Here is a 10,855-nt window from a genome sequence, read left to right on the forward strand (position 1 = left end):
TGGGCCAACATAGTCAATCTGGTGGAGTTAGACCTACAGGAGTTGTGCAACCCCCTCGACCTAGGATGGTGAATCCTAGCCTGTGTTTCAGAGACCTCCTGCTGTAGTGACTCCGATTGGACCGAGAGACCTTGCATGCTATCACTATAAGCACATTGGGCATTTTGCTCGTACTTGCCTGAAAAGACCTGCTCAACCGTTTGCCCCTGCTGTGAAAAGTGCCCTTGCCCCTCCCTCTGGCAGAGTGTTCAGCATGTCTGGTGTTGAACAAGATTCATGTCATGAAGTTGTTACAGGTACATTGTTAGTTGCTTCCATTCCATATTTGTTTTGTTTGATACGGGTGCATCTCATTCGTTCATCTCATCTACATTTGCTTTGAAGACTAACCTAACACCCAGGAGTTTATCTAGTTTTTTGTTGATTACTAGTACCCTTGTTGGGTCTGTTGTAAAACCAGATAGAGTGTTGGAAGAATGTCCTGTGTTGGTTTGTGGAAAGAGTCTAAAGGCAAATCTAGTGCTTTTTGACATGAAGGATTTTGATGTGATCTTGGGAATTGAGTGGCTGACATCCCACAATGCTGTAATCTTGTGTTCTTCGAAGAGAATTCAGTTTCAGTTGAGTGGAAATTCAGTTCTGAATTCCAAGGTGAGAAGGGAAGGATTAGTAAGAAGACTTTGACCGCATTGATGCAAGTCTGTGCATTAGTGAAAGTGCTTCACCTGGAAGCAAGGTCAAGGAAGGGAAGAAGCTTGAAGAAGTAAAGGTTGTTTGTGTAATATCCAGCCCTATTCTAACCTTGACCCTAACCCGGATCCACTGTTGTATTCAGGTCCGAGGACCCGAAGCGGTGGAAGAAGAGATTTATGGACCATTCTGATTGATGATCTTGATTCGGAGACCGAACCCATGGACATTGACAATGATACCCCTTGCTTAAATGCATTGTCAGTGTTTAAGGAAAATCTGCGCATCGGAGAGGATTAATATGGTTGATGTACTAAATGACCTCCTGTGCACAATCCGAAGGTATTCCCCGAAACTAGACTTCTTGATTGAATTGTGGAAGAAAACCTCACTCAATTTGACCTTGTATAGCCTTTCAAATCCCTACTTGAAGTTGCTGTTCTAAACCTGAGTTTTCTGCTGAAATCATCTTGGTCGATACCATCGACCAAAAGCATCGACCAAAATGTCCTAGTCTGCCAAGTTAATGATTCCATGGAATATTCCTTTTCTATTTAATATGACCTCGAGCCTTGAGCCTTTTGCAATCATTTTTCTCACCTGGGAACGTGGGGAGAGCTTCCCAAAGCAGCTCCTTGGTTAGTGTGAAGGGTATCTCATCAAAGACACTTAGTTTATCATTGATTCTTGCCCTCATCTTCTACACTAAGGTAAGACTCTTCATTCCACTCTCTACCCTACCATTTTCTACTCCTTTCTATTGTCATCTTGCTGATGGGACATTTGGAATGGTGCTGCAACCTTGCAACCACCACTCCAAGTGCCTACTCATGCTCAATCCATGATTCCCTTAGCCATTCATTGATGCTAATGCTTATATCTCATGCCTAGCATATGTATTCCATGATTTACCTATTAACATCATACCATTGATATCAAACTGAGCTATAAAGTGTGTTATGTTCATGTTTAACATTGCCATATGATTCCAATCGAATTTCTATTAGTTCCTCTAGCTATTGCATGCTATTCCTCATCAATGCAATCAATTCCAACTCATGCCATGATGTTTATCACTTGAACTTGATAGCTCAAATTGGGGCTTTTTAATTAGACCATTGGATTGTGTTAATTCCTTGATTTATAGTGCCCTACTACTGTTGTTAAGTATGCCTCCAAGTTCCAGATTGATCCGAACATCGGAAGAATCATTTCGGACCAAAACCCCCAAAATCCACTATTCTGCCCGAGGACTATTTTGGTCGATCATTTTGGTCGATACCATCGACCAAAACCATCGACCAAAGTTGTTGCTGACAGCAACCTTGGTCAGTTTGGACTCGAATGACATCCGATCTTCCCGACTTCTTTTCTAACTTATTATTGATGTTGGTTTAGGGCCTTAACACTTCTATTGGACTATTCTTGGTATTCCCAATTCATCATCAACTTATCCAAGGTAAGGATAGTTATATCCATAAACATATAAGTCATCAAATATTGAACTATGCTTTATTCAAAGAATGAAGTCCCTAAATTTCTTTCAATCATTATGATACTGATACATATGTGTTGGAATAGTAATATTTAAATCTTTATACAATTGTTGTGTTACTCTATCATTTTGATTTGCTTATGTTTATAATGATTCGTTTCAATATCATGATTTGAGTACTATTATGAATATGCATTGGATGCATGAGAAATGATGAGATCTGATGTGTGATTGCTTACGTATGACTTGGGATTGGAGGATGTCCTACTGACACTTCTGTCCTTAGGCATCGGAGGGAATAGTATGGGATATTCTCCGATGGTGCCTATCGACACTTTCCCGAGTTATTGGATGACATACATAGGAGTGTCTAGTTGTGTGGCTAGGTTCATCCTTGTCGTGTCAGACCCGAATCGGAAGGGCATTGAGACCGAACAACCCGTGGTAGTGTATGGTCGGATGGGCGCTCTAGGCCGGTAGCCAATCCGGTAGGGGACATAAACCATGCTACGGAAACCTGAAAGGGGCCATTTATTGGTAGAGTTGCATATGGATAGACTTGGGCTCACGAGCGCTCAAGACCGGTAACCAATCCGTGAGAGGACGTGAGAGCTTCCCGTTTACTATATGTGGATGACCAATAGGGTTGATGAGTCCGAAATCCGGGATTTCGCTGACTCTAGTGTGAAGGATACCGGAAAGGATCGCGGGGGCGAGGAATGGACGTATCTGAATCGACTTGACCGATCGAGTAGATGACTTGCATTGGGCTAGGCTTTACTGTGACATGCGCCAGTACTTGACCAAATGGTGATGTGAGAGAGCGGTGACCGATTCCCCTTACCATCGTTTTGATGACTTTACCGATCTTCCCCGGGCATTCCCAAGATATGGAAATGGGAGAGTGACTGACGACCCAGAGAAGTACGGTGCTATGACTTAAAGCATGTCTACCTTAGAGACCAGCATTCATAGAGTTAGGCTCATATCTCGCATCATATGTTCCATATCACATTGCATTATTATATGTTCTGAATGTGTATGATTTCTAATTATGGAATAACTTCCTTGCTGAGTTCTTCGAACTCATTCCTTTTGTGCAAATGTTTTAGATTACATTCCAGGTACCGAAGATTACGATGGCACCTCCTATGAGGCGGACTATGATTCCACATACTACCCTCCGGGTAGTGGCGTCGGTGAGGATTCGTATATTGGAGCCGAGGAGGATTATTATTCGCACCAGGGTTAGCCCCACAGTTGTGCGGGAGCGGCAGCGCTGGGTTTACTTCATCCGTACTATTGAGGAGACTACTATTAGTATAGAAGAAACCCTAGCATAGTGCCCCATTCCCCTGGTGTATTTGTGGAACCATTGGTCTTGTAACTAACTTATCTTTGAGTTTATCTTTTGACACTTAGACTTGTATTTGACGTTATCACACTTCTTTTCCGCTGTTCTGAGAGAGTGGTTATCATACCTTCTCTCACCCTTATGATTATGCTTTAATGTTATTGCCTTCCGCACTCTGATTTATTTAGTCTTATCTTATTCGTGATATTTAGTATTAACTGTTTTTACCATTGATTATTATTGTTCATGATTGTGTTACCGTGTATGTGGGAGGCATGGACCTCAGATCATTGATCCTTGGACTGTGGATCACATCCCGGGTATTCCAAATGGGGTACCGGCTGGGTGGATGTGATAGTTTGTGACTTTGCTGATGTGTTTCCAGATGATCTGTCAGGACTGCCCCCTGATAAAGAAGTTGAGTTTTTGATCAATTTGATTCCTGGAGTTGCTCCGGTATCTAAAGCTCCGTATAAAATGGCACCTACCGAGTTAGAAGAGTTGCAAACACAACTGAATGAGCTCTTAGTGAGAGGTTTTGTACAACCCAGTGTATCACCTTGGGGAGCTCCAATCTTGTTTGTGAAGAAGAAGGACGGTAGCATGCGTCTATGCATTGATTACCGGGAGTTGAATAAGTTGACCATCAAGAACAAATATCCACTGCCCCAGATTGATGATCTTTTTGATCAGTTGAAAGGTGCAGCCATGTTCTCGAAGACTGATTTGAGGTCTGGATATTATCAGTTGAAAGTGAAGTCAAGTGATATCTTTAAGACAGCGTTTAGAACAACTTGATATGGACATTATGAGTTTAGAGTTATGCCTTTTAGTTTAACTAATGCTCCTGCTGTGTTCATGGATCTCATAACCAAGTATTTCTTGATGTGCTTGACAAGTTTGTGATCGTCTTCATTGATGACATCTTAATCTATTCGAAGAATGAAGAAGAGCATGTGAAACACCTAAATTTCACGTTGCAAAGGTTGAGAGAAAAGAAGCTCTATGCTAAGTTTAGCAAGTGTGACTTTTGGCTCTCAAGGGTAGTATTTCCCAGCCATGTGGTTTCAGCCAAAGGTATTCGTGTTGATCCTGAAAAGGTGCAAGCAGTTGCCGATTGGGAAAGACCGAAGACTGTGACTGAAATAAGAAGTTTCCTGGATTGGCGAGATACTACAGAAGGTTTATTGAAAACTTTTCTAGGTTGGTTGCTCCTATGACTAAGCTAACTAGAAAGGAAGAGAAGTTTGTGTGGACCGAAGCTTGCAAGAAGAATTTCGAAGAGCTGAAAGTTAGATTGACAAGTGCTACGGTTTTGACTATACCTGATAGTTCCAGTGGTTTGACAGTCTACACTGATGCTTCTAAGATTGGTTTGGGTTGCGTGTTGATGCAACATGGTAGGGTAGTGGCCTATGCCTCTCGGCAATTGAAGAATTATGAGCAGAACTACCCCACTTATGATTTAGAGCTTGTCGCTGTTGTCTTTGCTTTGAAGATTTGGAGACATTACCTGTATGGTGAGAAGATTGCTATTTTCACATATCATAAGAGTTTGAAATACTTATTTACCCCAAAGGAGTTGAATATGAGACAAAGAAGATGGTTAGAATTGGTTTTGGTTTGGAAGTTGTTTCCGAAGGTTCAGATTTTATTCTCGCTGCCATGACAACAAGATCCACCCTTAGAGACAGAATAGTTGCTTTGTAAGGTTTCGATCAAGAATTAAAAGAGAAGATTTCTTTGAGTCCCGAATTGGACCCTGATTTTAGTATGTCTATGGATGGTGCTTTATTGTTTAGAGGTAGACTTTGTGTGCTGGCTGTTGAAGAAGTTAAGAAGGAAATATTGAAGGAAGCACATCTGTCACATCCACCCAGGGGATACCCTATCTGGATTACCCGGGGGAGTGATTCACAGTCCCGCCGATCAAGTTTAGGAACGATCATAGCCACTTAGCACAATAATATAATCAAAAGCAAGAACAATTCTTTGTATTCAATTAATTTAATAATACAAATCAAGAAAGGATCTCAAAAGGATCACAAAGGACATCAGAGTGCGGAAATTATACAAATAGAATAAATAGTCAAAGTGTGAAAATGAGGGGGAAACCCATCCTATAATAATAGCGGAAGGTAGATCGACTAAAATAAGGGTTACAACAGATTCCTAAAATGACAAGGGAACAAAGTAAACTACGGTCTCAACGAATCAAATAAAAGGTAAAAAAAAAAAAAGGGAATGAGACGATATCCCATCTCTAGAACACAAGAGCAAAACCGATCTGCTCCAGGTAAGTCGCAATCTCGGACTACTAGTCTTTATCAACTTGTTCACCGTAACCAGTGTGGTACGAATCATCAACTTGGTCTTCCAAGTGTTGACTGTCATAGTCAACAGTAGTAGTACCTGCAATAGAGTCTAACAAAAGATGTTGTAAAAAGGAGTGAGTTCAAAAGAACTCAGCAAGGCAGTTATTCCATAAAACATAAGCCATATGATACAAGCCAAAACACGATGCAATATGATATGAAACACATGATGCAAGTATGATTCTAACTCTATGAATGTTAGTCTCTAAGGTAGACATGCTTTAAGTCATAGCACCATACTTCTTTAGGTAAGTCTCAGTCACTCAACACCGGGGGGAATTGGGTCCTGCATCCCTCTCGAACAATCCATGGCTAGGGTTTCGGTCACCGCTCTCTCACATCACCATTTGGTCTAAGTATTGGCGCATGTCAAGGTAAAGCCTAGCCCAATGCAAGTCATCTACTCAATCATATCATGTCAGATCCATATACGTCTATTCCTCCCATCCAGGGATCCTTTTCGGTATCCTTCACACTAGAGTCACGGATATTACCCACCGGATTCACCAACCCTATTGGTCATCCACAAATAGTAGACGGGAAGCTCTCACGTCCTCTCACGGATATGACCCACCGATCTTCGAGCGCCCGTGAGCCCAAATCTAGCTATTTGCAACCCTACCAATAAATTGCCCCTTTCGGGTATCCGTAGTATGGTTTATGTACTCTCACGGGTTTGTTACCGGTCTTGAGCGCCCATCAAACCATACCCTACCACGAGTCGTTTGGTCTCAATGCCCTTCCGATTCGGGTCAGATACGACAGGGACATCCTAGCCAAACACCACTAGAAAAGCCCAATATATGTCATCCAATAATCCAGAAAAGTGTCGATGGGCACCTTTAGAGAACATCCCATACTATTCCCTTTGATGCCCAAGGACAAAAGCGTCAATAGGACACTCCCCAATCCCAAATTATACCTAAGCAATCATATGTTCAAGTCCATCATACCATAAAAAAATGATACATCATCATAACAGAAGTTAAGTCATAATATCGAAATGATTCATCATATATATATGTAACAAGAATAACTAATCATTATAACAAGAGTATATGAAATCACAATACTACTGTTCTAAAACATGTATAGCAATCCTATGATATTCAAAAGCAAATAAGAGACTATGTTCACTAAGTTATGAACATCAAGACATAAGCACATAGCCTATGTATTTATGGCGATAACCATCCTTACCTTAAGTTGAGTTGATGATGATCCAAAAGTCACAAAACGATGATCCAATAATAGTGTTAAGACCCTAAACAAACATAAATGAAAGATTAGAGAAGAAATCGGGAAAATCGGAGGATGAACGGGTCAAAACTGGGTGAAGTTGTAGTCAGCAACATGTTTGATCGATGCTCTTGGTCGATGGGATCGACCAAGGAGGATAGACCAAGACAGTCTCGGGCTGCATATAGGATTTTGGGGATTTTGTTCCGAAATCCATCTTCCGGGGCTCAGATCGATCCAAAACTTGGAGGGATGATTAATAACAATGTAAGAACACTACCTAGAAATTATTATCATAATCCAATGGCCCAAATGAAAACCCCCAATTTGAGACCCTATGTTCTAAAGATAGGGCTTGGGAGTGGAGATGAATAGAGGTTCAATAGGCTCCAAAGGTGAGTGAAAATTTAAGACTTCAGAAAAGAAAGTTTCACTATCACCATCCAACATATCCATATATTCTTGAAATTCAGAATCAAAATCAATCTCAAAGTTGGTAATCAAATCATTAGGAAAATCCAAAGACTCCTCAAGCATATTGATCTCTTCTTCTATTTGTGGTTGTTTCCTTATCCTAAACATATTAAACTCCATAGTTCGATTTCCAAAAGACAACCATAAGAGACCATTTCGAAAATTGATTAATGCATTACTGGTAGCCAAAAATGGCCTTCCTAGAATTATTGGGATTTCATCTTTGATTGAAAAAGGTTTAGTATCTAGCACAATGAAATCAACTAGAAAAATAAATTCTCCCACTTTCAGTAAAACATCTTCAACCATCCCTTTGGGAATCTTAATTGACTTATCTGCCAACTGAAGAGTAGTTCTAGTTGCTTTCAATTCTCCCAATCCTAATTCCTATAAACATGGTAAGGCAAAAGATTCACACTTGCACCAAGATCAAGTAAAACATGTTCAATGTGTGTATTGCCTATGACACAAGCTATGGTAGGGCTCCCTGGATCCTTATACTTGGCTGCTATAGGTTGAGTAATTATGGAACTAATGTTACCTACCAAGAACGCCTTTTTGGGAATGCTAGTAATTCTTTTATGAGTGCATAAATCTTTCAACACTTTTGCATAGGTGGGGATCTAGGATATGGCATCCAAAGAGGGATATTCACTTCTATCTTTTTGAAGACATCAAAAAATTTCTCCATAGTTGCAGTCTTCTTAACAAGACAGCTGGGATAAGGGGCCTTAGGAACATAAGGACTCTCATTTGAAATTTTCTCTTTTCTCATAGTTTCTGATAGTGGTTCACCAAACTTAGGTACTGCTAAAGCAACTGGCTCATCCTCAACTTCTATGGGTTTCTCAGACAAACTTTTATTAGGAGATACTTGAACATTCTCCTCATCACAGTGGTCACTAATCTTGCTCTTTTCATTAATATGTGACTCACATGTTAAATACCCTTTCCCACTTCTTAATGTAGACACAGAATTAATTGAAGCTAAAGAAGAATGGGAGGATTCAACTTGGTTGACTTGATTTGGTGGTCTTTGTTGAATTTGAATCCTAGGATTTAACTCAGGTTGGCTAGGCATTTATCTTTTTCTCGCTCAGACAAAGCACTTGTAAGAGTGAAAATTTGTTTTTCCATATTATGCATAGAAGTCATGAAGGTGCTGGAAAATACTTCTATATTCTTCTCTAAGGAAGAGAGACGAGAAAACTCTGGATTATTACCTCTGTTGAAACTAGGTGATGATTGATTTTGTGCAATGTGAGGCATATGAGGCACAATAGGTGGATTGATAGGCCTAGCTAAATTGGTATTCTGAAAATTAGGGGCTTGAGGGAATTGGACATTTTGATTATGAGAAAATTGGGCAATTTGTTTTTGAGGGGCACCAAATTGATTTTGTGTGGAATAATTGCTTAATCCATTTTGGTTTTGCCCTTGAGACCATGAAAAGTTAGGACGATTCTTCCACCCAGGATTGTACGTGTTACTGTACGGGTTTGGAAACATCGCACTGACATTCTCATGTTGGCCTCTAGAATAGCTAGGACATTCCTCAATTACATGTGTAGGAGACTGACACCATGCACACATAGCAATAGATTTGTCAATAAAATGTGCTTGACTAGGTGGTGGTGGTGCAGCTTTAACTACCAAAGTCTCTAACTTTTTCAAAAAACTATTTATGTGTGCTTCCTTATGAACTTGGCTATCAACAAAATATCCCCTACTAGTCCTTTTAGACTCTTGGGTTGATTCCCATTCTCTAGTTCTATCTGCTAGATCTAAAAGAAATTCCCAAGCTTCGGAATCATCAGTGAACGATGTAAATCCTGTGGAGCACATAGATTCCAAGAGTTGCTTTGTTTGATAATCGATACACTCATAAATTATTTGGCATAAATGCCATAATTCTATACCATGGTGAGGGCATTCTTAGAGAAGGCTTTGGAACCTCTCCATTACCTTAGCAAATGACTCATTGGGTTTCTGACAACACTAAAGAATATCATTTCTTATTTTATTTGTCTTAGAGAAATGAAAGAATAGGACAATAAATTGTTCCCATGTAGTAATGCTATCCCTAGGTAAGCTATAAAGCCACTTTTTGGCTTGGTCCTTTAATGCAAATATAATAAACCGTAGTCTTACGGCATCATCAGTGAGTTGTTGTACCTTCATAAGGACAAAAACCTCCTCAAACTCCCTAAGGAACAAATATGCATCTTGGTCAGGTAACCCATGAAATTGGGGTAACATAGACAGATAATGAGATTTAAGTTCAAAATTATTACCCCTTACATCAGGTAAACGTATAATGGAGGGTTGTGCAGATCTGGTTGGATAAAATCTATCTCTAAGACTCTTAGGTGGAGGAGGTGGAGGTAGGTCTTCCATGGTCAAGGTAGACACTCGGACAATTCGATTGTGGAATCACGAGTCCAGACACACATGCACTAACCACCTAATGCAATTAATGGTTCTTATGAAAGAATGAGTCTTTTATTTATTTATTTTATTTTATTTTTATAATAAAGTACCTAAAGAAGAAAACAAAAGGGAAAGTAGTGAATTTCCCACCACAAAAATTGAAACAATGATTCTAAAGCCGTAAGGTTGCCGTATAGCTGAGCGCTATATAGGTTTGACAACCAAGGAAATCGGATAGTCTTTGGAGCCACCTACAATCGAATCCTAGGGATTTTGTAGTAGAGTGGAGATTACTATACATTTTTGTTTCTACTCAAGTTAAGAGTAAGATCTTTGAATATTTTTATTTTTTATTTTTTTTAAACTTCGATTTACCTAAGAATGAAAAAAAAATGGACTAATACCTCCCCGGCAACGGCGCCAAAAACTTGTTTGTGAAATTAAAAGTAACCGCAAGCGCACCGTATCGTGTAGCTAACGGGTCGATCTCAAGGATATATGACAATTTAGAATTAACTTCTTAATAGTAATGCGAGAGTGGAATGATTCAATTTTTGTTAACTAATTAACTAAACTAAACGATCCTAATCCATACATCTAATGCAATCGAATTGAAACGAAAAATAAATTAAACACAATCAATGCATAAATAAAAAGACAAGAAAAAAATGCAAACAATAAAAATAAAAGGAAAAGGGAATGATCCGTCAGCTCTGGATCGCGGGAAGGGAAGTATAATAATAATGACTTTGACCGAGGACCCTTTGCCGTAGCTTATAGTCCACCGATCGGGGGAAC

General features: G+C 39.7%; 1 non-coding gene across 1 annotated transcript; it reads left to right on the plus strand.

The window, feature by feature from the left end:
• Positions 1 to 9,542: 9,542 nt before the first annotated feature.
• Positions 9,543 to 9,649, plus strand: LOC149022157 (small nucleolar RNA R71). The gene has a single exon (XR_016172664.1). It is a non-coding gene; the product is annotated as a small nucleolar RNA R71 (small nucleolar RNA).
• The last annotated feature ends 1,206 nt before the right edge of the window (positions 9,650 to 10,855 follow it).

The sequence above is a fragment of the Hakea prostrata genome, chromosome 3, assembly GCF_041222555.1.
Source record: "Hakea prostrata isolate BN-2017 chromosome 3, UWA_Hpros_2, whole genome shotgun sequence".
In the NCBI taxonomy this organism is placed as follows: Eukaryota; Viridiplantae; Streptophyta; class Magnoliopsida; order Proteales; family Proteaceae; genus Hakea; species Hakea prostrata.